This window comes from Tamandua tetradactyla, chromosome 5 (genome assembly GCF_023851605.1).
Source record: "Tamandua tetradactyla isolate mTamTet1 chromosome 5, mTamTet1.pri, whole genome shotgun sequence".
NCBI classification, from domain to species: domain Eukaryota; kingdom Metazoa; phylum Chordata; class Mammalia; order Pilosa; family Myrmecophagidae; genus Tamandua; species Tamandua tetradactyla.
The window spans coordinates 178,868,292-178,881,871 of NC_135331.1; the positions used below are offsets into that span (position 1 = coordinate 178,868,292).

General features: G+C 36.7%; 1 protein-coding gene and 1 pseudogene across 3 annotated transcripts in view; both read left to right on the forward strand.

Annotated features, from left to right (window-relative positions):
* The window catches only part of SLC35F1 (solute carrier family 35 member F1), a 430,621-nt gene that overhangs the window by 146,759 nt on the left and 270,282 nt on the right, over nucleotides 1-13,580 (forward strand). The window lies entirely within an intron of this gene.
* On the forward strand, nucleotides 7,570-8,947 carry LOC143682903 (poly(rC)-binding protein 2-like; annotated as a pseudogene).

The following is a 13,580-nucleotide window of genomic DNA, read 5'->3' on the forward strand; positions in this document are numbered from 1 at the left end:
ATTCACACCTCATTAGCACAAAGGGGAAAATGGCAAGAGAACGCAATTTAAGAAAGATGAAATCTAATTCTGTGGGCTGCCATCCTGTGAATTGCCATTAAGTACATAGCAAAGCTTCATTTCTTTCTTCTCTTAAAAGAAGTTGACCTTTTGTAACGTTAAATTAGGATTTTAAGGTAAATACCATATTGATTAGATTCTAAGAAGCTTTATCAGATGGTAAAACTAGGTTATGTTGTTGTAACAAACAACTACGAAATCTCATTGGCTTACAGTAACCCTGTTTGTAGCTTGCTCACTCTACATCATGGCTATCCAGGAGTTCAGGAATGAAGGTGCCATCTCCACCCATGAATACATAATTGCTGAGTCAGGGAGAAGAGAGCATGGCCAACCATGTGCTGGCTCCAGAAATTTCTGCCAGGAGTGATTCTTGTCATTTCCACTTAAAGGCACACTACTTTCAAGCAAGCAGAGCACTCTAAAATTCTACCATATACCCAGAACAAGAGATCCAGTATTTGTGTAGAGTCCTAATAGCAATCACAGAGGCCACTGATGAAAAGATGGGCTATCAGTCTAATGATAGTATTTAGGTAGGAGAAGATGCTCTATATTGTGCTCCCATAAGGCTTATAAAATATGCTTTAGTGCTGCAATGTTTAAAAAATAAATGTTGTTTATACCCTAAAATAGCTTGTACTCTAAACAGGGAGGTAAGATGATATCTGGTTAGGAGGAAAGTATCTTAATTATAAGGGCCTATAAAAGAAGGATAAAAGCCAACATAACAGACAAGGAAAAACTCTCCATCCTTTCTAGTAGCTACCCGATTTAACCTCTCTGTGTCTGTAAACAGGGAATAATACTATCTACACTATTGGGTTCTTGTGAGTCTTAAGAAGATGAAAAATAAGAAGTGTCTACCACGTACTAGACACTCGCTCAATGGTAATAAATTATTATATCACTTTAATCTACAAAGTATTATGTTTCAACATCATATACATATAGGTAGGAATTTATTAAATGCATTTGATCACATATAATGCATTTTTATTCCTAGTGAATAAATGAGTCTACATCTGATGTTGTGTTTTAAAAATAAATTCAATGATATTCTGTTTTTAACAATAGTTTAAAAATTGTCTTTTTATAACAATAGGAAGGATCCCCGCTTTCCTATCATGCTTGTTATTTACAGTGTCTGGTGTTATCATTTAGATTTTCCCTAAAAAATTAAAGAAAATCAAATATTAAACTCACCTGACAAAATATATTTACCTTAAGAAGTAAAAGATGCTTAACAGTATAAAATCAGGCAATATGAAATGGATGAATGAATGAATGAATCATGAAAAGATTAAACTTTTGTAAAATAAAACATAGTCCTATATAGTTTCACTAGCTTAAATTGAGACTATCTCATAAAACAGATACTATAATAGCTAATAGGCATTGACTCATTTGATTCTTACAATAAGGCAGGTGCTTCTACTTTTCAGAAATTACAGATGTGAGCACTGAGTCTGAGAGATTAATCAGCTTGACCCAGAGTTGAAACCCCAGGCAGTGTGGCCTTAAAGCCCAAGCTTGGGCACCACAGCTCTGTAACTCATTCATTCATTCATTTTCTCTCTTCAGTAAAACGATTGCCTCTCACAATTCCACATATATTGCAGATCTGATTGATAAATTTATCACGAAGTTCCAGCCAAGTGACACTCACAGAATGGATAGTCATTAGTAGTCTCAACTGCTTCCCTGTACTAAGGAGAACATAAAAAGGAGAATGGACCATCCACTCCCCAGAGAGGCTGGAGGCCACCATCATGAACTTGAAATTGCTTTGTATATGCATCAATGGAAATGTCCTCTGCAAAGCAATTAGTTTTAATGAAGGGAAGCTGCTGATAACTAAGATAGGCTGCCAGACCTTCTGTTGGTTATTTTTAGAGGAAATAGATTGTACAACCTGTTTGGCCCTAATTCCTTTCCCTCTAAAATTGCTTTTTCTTGATGTATTTTGTTTCTTTTTCTGAATTTGCAAACAAGAACAGACTTCTGAAGATGGCTTACTTGATAGATTCTGACAAACACTATCGTTAAAAAACTAGACACATGATGTTTCTTATAAAACCTGTAATATGCATATGTATACAGTTATAGATAAAAGTATAGATGTAGATATTCATACATATTATATCTATGTATATATTTTATCATATTATATTAAATGTCTATATATAGTATCTTCTTAAATTTTGATATTAAAATACATTTGGGATTCCTCCAAATAGTTTAAGCCTTTTAAACCTCTTTTCCACCATGTTTAGGTAAATACTTAATTTTTCTTATTTTTAGAAAAAGTGACTAGAAGTAAAGAATGTTTTATAAATAGCAATTAGATTGTTTTTGATGACTGATTTTCCTACAGATGACTAAGTATCTGCAGAATCTGTCACTTTGGGAAAGTGCCTGAACTTCAGTTTAAAGACCTTCATAGTTATAAGGAACCACATCTCTTGTCAGTGTTAACATTGCTATATTAATATGTGCTGTGATCCTCTGGAGCCACAAATTCTCAAAGTGAAATATAAAAATAGACAAACTTAAATAGGATTGTAAGATGCTTTTTATTTGCACCTATTTCAAGTTGTTTTCCTTAACATAAAGCTTAACGACTGCACTGAGTTGAGCAAAATACGTCCTTTTAAAAATAAGGATCATAAAAATTTGTCAAAGAGTCCCTGATTTAAACTTTTTTTTAAAGGAAGACCATTTTTATTTTTCTGATAAGAACTTCAGAATATTTTGAATACATGAAAATATATTATTTTATGCCAAACACAGTAATTCTAAATGATCTTACTCTATAAGACCTTAAATGAAAACCTTCATCTTATAAAAATTGTATACAAGGTATACTGATTTTAATTATTTAAGGAAGTAGATGGTCATGATGTTCAAATAATTGCATAATAAGTGGAAAACCCAGTTAACTCCTACAACTTTTTTTGTTTGTTTGTTTTTACATGGGCAGGCACCAGGAATCGAATCCGGGTCCTCTGGCATGGCAGGCAAGCATTCTTGCCTGCTGAGCCACCGTGGCCCACCCTAACTCCTACAACTTTAACTACATATAAATTATTTAGTACTTTCTATGAAATTGAAAGTTTCATAGGGGTTTTTGTTTGAAGTAGAGCAAGATGTTAAATCATTTTTTAAGAGATGAGTGGTATTTGTTTTTAAAAGATATTTTATTCATCTCCTAATGCAGGGATTTTGAACATATTGAATGTTAGGTTTTTCTGTTTTGAATGTTTATGTTATAGGGGAAAAAAAGCGGTAAGTTTTTATGCTATTTGGCTACCAGAAGACTGGCAGATTGCAGTCTGTACTTGGTGGAGGGGAAGATAGCATTTACTTTATGTGAAACTTTCCATCAATTTTCTGTACATAATTGTCATCAGATTTCCACAGAAGTATTCTTATTTTTCACTGTAAATTGATTCCTTTATAGTAATTTTTTAAAGCAAAGCAGAGAAGATCTTAGCTAGCAAAAGGACTGCATTTCTTTCCTTTCTATATATGCTGGTGTCATCACTCCCTGAAGCCTCTCAATACTTGGGTCTTTAAATATTCTGTTAGGGACACAGAACAGGATAAATAGGCAAGAATAATAGAGTTTGACAATAGTCTCTGAATGAAAAAATTATGCATTTTCTCTGTATTTTTTGCATATGTGCATTTTCTCTATATTTTCATTGACATAGTTTTCAGTGATTCACTCAGTAAAAGACTTTCTGAAATTCATGAAAGGGTCAAAAACCTTCCTTCCCCTCCTCTTTCCCGTATTAAGATTTGCATACAACTGAGCCCAGTATTCTCCTCCAATGAAATCATTCTTCCTTCTCTATAATCATTCAGGATTGAGTGTTGTGAGTAGCTGATGCACATAACCATAATCTTTCTAAATTTCATCCAGGAGAAGTAATGGAGTTCTAGTGCTTCCATTATTGTTGAATCCAACCTGAAGCAGCAGCCTTATGATGTCTTTAGCAAATGCCTGAAAAGAAACTTAGAATAATTTTATTGAAACTTTGTATCAACTTCTTAAAAAAATTAAATGAAGGTGTAATAATACATACATGTCCAATCAGGTAAAAAAAAGTATCTATTTAAAATGGAGAAAACAGACTCATGGTCTTAGCTTTTTGTAGGTTTTGATTATTTTTAATTAAATGGCAGTTGGGAAATTGGGCATTACTTTTGTGTCCTAGCTTGACATAGATAATAAACAAGTTCAAAACCACAGCACACCTACAATAACCATCACACCTTGCAATAACCCTCAGAACTGTTCAGGGTTCCCATGAGTTTGGACAGCAGCTGCTGAAAAGCAATAGTTTATTATGTAGGTGGTGGAGAAGGTGGGAGGTTGGGAACATGGAAGAAAATGAAAGAATGATCAAATGTAAGGCAGCTTAACTGGACTTTGATGGACCCAATGATTGCATAGTGAACATTTTTGTTAAAAAGTCTCAGATCTTCTTGGATTCTGCTTATGATCTGTAACCTCTGGTGCTTGGAACTTTAGACCTGTTTCCCTCCGAATAATAATAAAGGTGAAATTCTGAACTTATATCCTGAACTTTGTAATTGCCCTGAGGAATTGATTATACCCCATATGTATTGGGTATATGCAATCATGTCTTTCCTCTCTTTCTAACTGCTAAAAACCACTGTCTTATACATATTTTCATTACCTTCAGTGTCTTGTACTTGCTAGCTACTCAAAACAAGTCTGCTAAATTGCAGTACCCCACAGCACAGGAAACCTATGCAAAAGTTGCAGCCCCAATTGATGCAATAGAGAACAATCACACAGTTAATCTAGATAATTTTAGAAGGAGGTGAAAAGGAAGGTCTCCATATTTACCTGAATTAACTGCATTTACCACAGGGAAGAATCCTAAATTATTGCATGGTTCTCCACCAGATATTGATAAGGGGTACAAAGCAATAGGAGTATAATATCCTATCCCTCCTATTTGGGCTGTATCCCCTAAATGTGGTCACGTAGAACTTCCCAGGCAGGCGGACAATCTTACAAAATCTCTTTTTGGATGTTTTAGTACAAGATAGTAAATTAGGAGTGTTTACTTAAATTCCAATAATCTGTAACTTTCTTTCTGAAAAAACTAAAAAATAATCAAAAGTAGTCAGGGTTGGATTAATTTTTAGCATAATTTTATAGGTTTCTTTTCTCTACTGGTTGTTGGTAGATGGTAGACTTATACTGCCTTATGTTGCCCCAGTCAAACAATGATAACAAAATAATGCATTCTGAGCATGAAATAGTAAACTGTAAAATTAAAAGTATTTCTGTTGAACAAAGAAAAGATTGTACTGGTTTCTTCTTGGGAGATTTACATAAAAATGACTAAAAAATTTTCAGCTCATTAAATTTGATAGAATTATATTGTTGCAATGTAGACTAATTTCATTAAACTGTAATGGTACACTACTATAGACTCTCATAGATTTGTAAAATTATACTGTTGGTTTGAACTACTCATTTTTGTATAATTTTGAATGTAGACAAATCATTACTAATGTAATTGAAGGAGTTCTTTTTGCATGTAATTTTATAATTGTGTTCAAAGATTTTGTTCATAGTCTAAAATGAAAAATTTGAACTTACATATATGTTTATTACTCATTATCTTCTAGAGAGCAGTGGTTACCAAAACATGATCTTTAGGTTATCTCAATTAAATTTACCCTGGGGTGCTTGATAAAAATGCAGATATTCTGAATCAGAAATTGAGAAGGTAAAACAACTAAAAGAATCAAACATCTGGGAATAAATGTAACCAAGGATGTAAAGGACTTGTACACAGTAAACTAAAAACATTGCTAAAGGAAATCAAAGAAGACCTAAATAAATGGAAGGATATTCCGTGTCATGGATTGGAAGACTATCATTAACATGTCAATTCTACCCAAATTGATTTAAGAATTCAATGCGATCACAATCAAAATTACATAACCTATATGAAAAACAATGAAAGAGGACCCTTATTTATCTCACACTGTTTACAAAAATTAACTCAAAATGGATCAAATACCCAAATATAAGAAGCAGGTCTAAAAAAACTCCTAGAAGAAAATGTGGGGAAACATCTTCAGGCCCTCATTGTAGACAATGATTCTTTAGACTCAATATCCAAAGTACAAGCAGCAAAATAAAAATTAGATAAATGGGACCTCATCAAAATTAAAACCTTTCATGCATCAAAGGACTTCACCTAGAAATTGAAAAGACATTACTCAGTGAGAGAAAATATTTGGAAACCACTTATCTGATAAGAGTTTAATATACAGAATATAGAAAGAAATCGTACATCTCAAAAATAAAAAAACAACCCAATTAAAAAATGGGAAAAATGAATAGATATTTTTTCCATAGAGAAAATACAAATGGCAAAAAAGCACATGAAAAAATGCTCAACATCACTAGCTGTGCTGGTTTGAAAGGATATATGCCCCCTAGATAAGCCATATTTTAATCAAAATCCCATTTCATAAAGGTAGAATAATCCCTATTCAATACTGTATGTTTGAAACTGTAATCAGATCATCTCCCTGGATGATGTGATTTAGTCAAGATTGGTTGTTAAACTGAATTAGGTGATGACATGTCTCCACCCATTTGGGTGGGTCTTGATTGGTTTACTGGAGTCCTATAAAAGAGGAAGCATTTTGGAGAATGAGAAATTCAGAGAGAGCAGAGAATGCTGCAGCACCATGAAGCAGAGAGTCCACTAGCCAGCGACCTTTGGAGATGAAGAAGGAAAATGCCTCCCGGGGAGCTTCATGAAACAGGAAGCCAGGAGAAGAACCTAGCAGATGACGCCGTGTTTACCATGTGCCCTTCCAGATGAGAGAGGAACCCTGACCATGTTCACCATGTGCCTTTGCAGATGAGAGAGAAACACTGACTATGTTCGCCATGTGCCTTCTCACTTGAGAGAGAAACCCTGAACTTCATCGGCCTTCTTGAACCAAGGTATCTTTCCCTGGATGCCTTTGAGTGGACATTTCTATAGCCTTGTTTTAATTGGGACATTTTCTTGGCCTTAGAACTGTAAACTAGCAACTTATTAAATTCCCGTTTTTAAGAGCCATTCTGTTTCTGGTATGTTGCATTCCGGCAGCTAGCAAACTAGAACACTAGCTATTAGGGAAATGCAAATTAAATCCACAATGAGCCCCAGACCAGCAGAGGCAGCAGTCAGAGCAGCCACAGCCGGAGCCCTCTCCTGCCCGCCTGCCCTCCGTTGCCCTGTGCCCATCCGGGGGTCTCTTCCCCCCTTCCTTCTCCTCTTCCACCCCACCTTCCTCCTCTGCCTGCCTGCGTGGGGCCCCCCTTGCCTTCCCACCCACCCCTGTTGCTCTGGTCTCCCCACCCCCGCCTCCTGCCCTTCCCCTTCCCACCCATTTCCCCTTTCCCCCAGTCACCTTGTGCCTGCAGTTTTTGGCTTTCATCCCTGCCAGTGACCAAAGACTTGCCCACTTAAAGTCGCTTTCTAGAACACTGCTCGAAATGAACACTGGTGTTATTGAAGGTGGATTAAATGTCACTCTCACCATCTGGCTTCTTATGCGTGGAAAGGAAGTTGGCAGTATCGTTGAAAAGAAAGGAGAATCAGTTAAGAGCCTGTGCACACATAGTGGTGCATGCATCATCAGCTCAGACGGGAATTGTCCTGAGAGAATTATCACTTTGACAGGACCCACTAACACCATCTTTAAAGCCTTTGCTGTGATCTTTGACGGACTGAAAGAGGACATCAGCAGCTATATGACCAACAGCACAGCTGCCAGTAGACCCCCGGTTACCCTGAGGCTGGTGGCCCCTGCTGGTCAATGTGGCTGTCTTATTGGGAAAGGAGGTTATAAGATCAAGGAAATAGAGTGTAGGGGCTCAGGCCAAGGTGGCAAGGGAATATGTTCCCTAACTCAACTGAGTGGGCCATCACTGTTGCTGGCAGTCTACAGTCCATCACTGAGTGTGTCAAACAGATATGAGGTCATGTTGGAGTCTCCCTTCACCCCTCAAAGGGCATGACCATCGGGTGGGCCATGGTGGCTCAGCAGGTAAGAGTGCTTGCCTGCCAAGCCCAAGGACCCGGGTTTGATTCCTGGTGCCTGCCCATGTTAAAAAAAAAAAAAAAAAAAAAATCTTGGAAAAAAAAAAAAAGGGCATGACCATCCATACAGGCCCAAGCCGTCCAGTTCTTTGATCAGCTTGCAGGTGGTCAGGACAGGTACAGCACAAGCAGCCACGATACGAGCTTCCCCACACCACTCCATCCACATGCTTCAATCCTGACCTGGAGGGTCCACCTCTAGAGGACTATAGTGTTCAAGGGCATATACTGTTCCCCGGCCAGATTGCACCAAGCTGCACCAGGTGACGATGCAGCAATCTCATTTTCCTATGACGCATGGCAGTGCTAGATTCTGTGCAGGTTTGGATGCATCTGCTCAGGCTACTACTTCTCATGAAGTCACCATTCCAAATGATTTGATTAGCTGCATAATCCAGCGTTAAGGTGCCACAATCAATGAGATCTGCCAGATGTCTGGGGTGCAGATCAAAATTGCAAACCCAGTGGAAGGATGTAATGATGTGCAGGTTACCATCACTGGTGCCAGCATTAGCTTAGCGCAGTATCTAATCGATGTCAGGCTTTCCTCGGAGACGGGCGGCCTGGGAGCAGTTAGAACAATGCCGATTCATCCATATCCCTTTCTGCTGTCCACCACCCCCATGACCCATCTGTGTAGTTTATGAATAGTCAGTGATTGCAGGTTTTAGATAGTTTGTAAATTTTCAGTTTCTGCATACTTTATCATCCACTCATGATTTTTTAATTAAAGCATTTTAATTCCTTTCTCTCATCAGCTGTTAAAGCTAAATCCGTATTTAGTTTTATAAGCTTCTCCTTGTTTTTTTGGTTTGGTTTGAGTTTGTTTTTTGTTTTGTTTTTTTTTGGCTCATGAATTTTTTGTGTGTGTTTGTCGTGGAAATGTAAGAATGGAATATTAATACATTTCAGTTTAGTTCTGTAATGTCAAAAATTTTTCAAAAAAATAAAAGATGGACCGAAGTTTTTTCTTGGTGAATAGAAACTGGATAGAGATTCATATGGGTTTTATTCCTTTTGTCTTACTGTTGTTTTCATAACTTTTATTCCTCAAAGGGCAAGGATCCTGCTTGGGATTTTAACAGAAGCCTTTTTCTAGTGAAGATCGTTTTCTTCTGTTTTACCACCACTCCATTTTTTTCTGACCCTTGATCCTATTTTCCCTTGAAACCCCTGCCTTTGCTTCTAAGATGACCTAATAGTGACTGTACACTTAGATGGCCCTTGTAAAACTTATGCCCCAAAGAGTGGGGATTAATCTTTTCTGGGACTTGCCTCTGCAAAATAGTAGGCAAACATTACATCCTCCCCAGGGGTGGGATGATGCAGATATGCATGCACATGTAAGCAGTAGAGCATGTTTCTGACTGATATGCAAGTTGCTGGAGACTTGCAAATTGTAAATTAAAGACTTCAAACACACACACACACACAATGATTTATCATTTCACACTTAATAGAATGGCTGCTATTAAAAAAAAACTGAAAACTACACGTGTTGAGGAGGATATGAAGAAACAGGAACACTCATTCTTTGCCGTAGGAATGTAAAAAGATGCAGCCACTGTGGAAGACAGTTTGGCAGTTCCTCAGGAAACTAAGCATAGAATTACCATATTGTCTGGCAAGCTTGCTACTAGATACATACCCAGAGGAATTGAAAGCAGGGACTGGAACAGATATTTGCCCAGTTATTCACAATTGCTTAAAGATGGAAGCAACCCAAGAGTCCATCAACTGATGAATGGATAAACAAAATGTTGTATATATGCAAACAATGGAATATTATTCAGCTGTGAAAACTCAATTGTGAAAGTGAGAAACAGACATCCTTAGTCAGAGAAGGAGTCCTGGAAATTTGTCTTCTTTCTGAGGATGCGCTCCAGGAAAATAAGGGAATAAAGCATAGAGGTGGAAGAGAAAGACATGATGTCCAGGATTTCTGGATGCAACCTAGGAGGAGAGCGAGGCAAAGTCCTAGGGATAATAGCTGTGCAGCAGAGAGTAGAGAGGAACCACCTTGATTGGAGCTGAACAGTGGAGGGCTCTAGAAAAGGAAAAGATACGTAATAGAATACCTTTGATGAAACCTTCGAAAAAAGGTAAGGATGTGATAATGGCAAAAGAGGGCAACAAAAAAAAGAGTGATTAGAAACTACAGGAAAAGCAAATTGCTTTATAAGAAAGGAAACTCATACTGCATAACTGTGTGAGTGATATTTACAGTTTTAATAGAGTATAACAGTAATGAACAATTCAAATAAAAGTAATAATATAACTATATTGGGAGGTTAGGGGAAGGAAGATGGACGTGTGTAAAAAAATCCAAATCTTCATCTATCAAAACAGAGAGATAATAGATAATGTCTAAATTTTTTTTAAGTAGGAGAAAAGTCATATTATTTAGAGATATTAAGTAACTGCCAGAGGAAACAACTAAAACTGTTTAAAATGAATAACTTGGGAAGTGGGTCTGGATGGTAAGATGGGATGTGGTGCAAAAGGAAGAAATTATTTTCTATTATAAAAAATTGATGTTTTTTAAATTTTAAAAAATATGTGTGTGTTTAGTTGAATGTGCCTGTACTTCTTCTTGTGGGACTTGTATTGCTCCTGCTTACCACCTATCCAAGAGTTTAGAACTTACTGAAATTGTTTAAAGTAGATTTCTACCTCTTGATGCAAGATTTATGCTCTCATGCCTAGTGCACCACAGAAGAAACATAAATGCCATGGGAAAATAAAGCTCACTAGATAAGATTTAGTGATGGTTACTGTTTCACTGCCATTACCTCTATCTGAAGGTAGAAGAGAGAAACAGGTTCCTTTTATATCCTATCTTAGGTAGACTTTCCTCAGCCTTCATAGCATAATATATTATGCATCAGTTAAATTACCTTTTATTAAATGAACATTCTTGCACAATGATCTCTTTTGAGTGAGCAGCTGTGTACTGGGAGTCTCTGTTCTTTCAGACACAGAAGGGGCAGAGTTCATTTTAAAGTGCTTTATGTTGGGAAACCTGTACTTTTCTAGTCGTTCAGAACTGGTAAATAAGTATAATTATTCCTGCTGCAAAGAATAGTTTAATAGTCAGGTATTAGCTAGAGAAACCAACAAATGAGGCTTGCTAATGATTGCTATGACAATCTTCTGCTTTCTTTTTACATGTGTGTCATAAAACTGTCAAAGTTGAGCGACAGACTGGAGCGTCAAGAAAATAACTCTTACTAGACAAATTTTAGTAGTGACATCTTATCTCTTTGGGCCTAATCCTAGACACATTATTCTAAGGGGAGGTTGCTTGACCAAAAAAGATAATAAAATGTTTGTTTCCTCTATCCTCTCAAATACATATTTAAGAAAATACTGTTGAGTAATGTCACTAGTACCTATGAGTGTGATCTTATTTGGAAGTAGGGTCTTTGCAGACATAATCAAGTTAAGAAGAGGTCACGCTGAATTAGGGTGGGCCCTAACACAATATGGCTAGTATCCCTATGCCAGCATGGACAGCAGGAGCCAGGAAGAGGCAAAGATTCCTCCCCCAGAGACATGGAAGAGCATGACCCTACTAACATCTTGATTTCAGGTTTCTAGCTTCCAGCACTGTGAGGGAATAAACTTCTGTTTTAGACTGCCAAGTTTGTGGCATCTTGTATTGCAACCATAAGGAGGTAACAGAGTGGTCTTCAGATGAAAAGAGACAAAAGAAAAAAAAATTCCATGACGCCCTTGTGCGTCCTCAAAATGGACTTTGAAGATGATGTGGAGGCTTTAGATCTGATCTGTTCTGCAATGAGAATTTAATGCTACCTACACATGAGGTGGAAATTGTCAAAAACAAAATGAATGGGATTAAAAGGAAGAGTTATATATTATGCAAATAAGGTAGGTAGTTAATATCCATAAGGATTAAATGACAGCAAGTAATATAATATTACAGTAAGTGACCCCAAGTATGTATGACTGCTTTGTGTTGGTGGAACTTGAAATCATGGCTAACACCTTTGTTAAAAGAAAACCACAATGTATCACCTTTTATTCTCTTTACTGTTTTATTTCTACGTATGGCGTCAGAATCATTCGTTTAATGCTTACCGAACTTCAGGCACATGGACTGTTTATATTATTAACTATACATTTTTCTAATTAATTTACCTAAAAAATTTAAATTTAGTTTTCATTGTGGTAGTGTGTGTGTGTGTGTATATATATATATATATATATATATACATATATACATACACCATAGAGTTTGCTATTATAAATAATTTTAAGTGTACAATTCAGTAGCATTAATTACAAATTTACAATGTTGTACTACCATTATCACCATCTACTACCAAAACTTTTTCCTCTCCCAAAACAGAAACTCTGTACCCATTAATTTATTGCTTTTTTTTTAAACTAAAATACTGACTTGAGACTTCTTCTAAGAGCAAAATAATGGAATTGGTTTTCTATTTGGTGGTGTTTCTATCACTTTGTAAATTCTATAGTATAAAGTAAAAACTGATATTTGAAGTTGAGATCAAGCAGATCTGAGTTTAAACCTCAGCCCTGGAGCTTGCTAACAAGGTAACTTAAGTTAGCCTCTCTGGGCCTCAGTTTCCTGATAAGTACAAAATATTAAAGATACTTTCCTCACAGGTTGTTATGAAGTTTGGATAAGATAGAGTATGAAGAATGCCTATAATGCTTTGTGACTAAAGAAACATTTTCAATGGTGTATTTTCCCTTTGGATGTGGCTTTCTCCAACCTCTTGAGGGGGCTAATGAAAAAAAAGTTTCTCCTGGGTAAGTCTCATCTCCCTCATCCTCCTTCTTCTGAGAAATAGCAAATGCATACCAACAAAAGCTTCCCTAAGCAAAGATTACACTGTTTTTGTCAAGTGGAAAACAGTTCAAATGAAGAAGCATCTGTCTTGCTCCAGCTGGGGTTGGGGGGAGTGGGGGCTGATTCACAAATTCCATCCCCATCCAGATGCCTCTTAGCGCCTTCCTCTTGGTTCTCGCCTACTTTCCCTGAGTCAGAAGAGAAAAATAATTATTCCTCTTATACATATCTAACCTTAATAGAAACTGTACTGTAAGTGCTGCCCTCTTTATATCCCTAAATTAAAAGTGCAGAAACCCAAGTCTTAAGAAAGAGAGAAAAATCTTAATTCTAAACATCTTCTTCTAGCACTTAAGTTGTTTATTATTATTATTTTTATGCTCTCCCCTCTCTCCTGTCTTAATTTGCCATGCTGCTATCACAAATACCACACAATGAGTAGACTTAAACAATAAAAATTTATTGGCTCAAGTTTGGAGGCTAAATGAAGTCCAAAATCAAGATGCCAGAAAGCTTGCCTT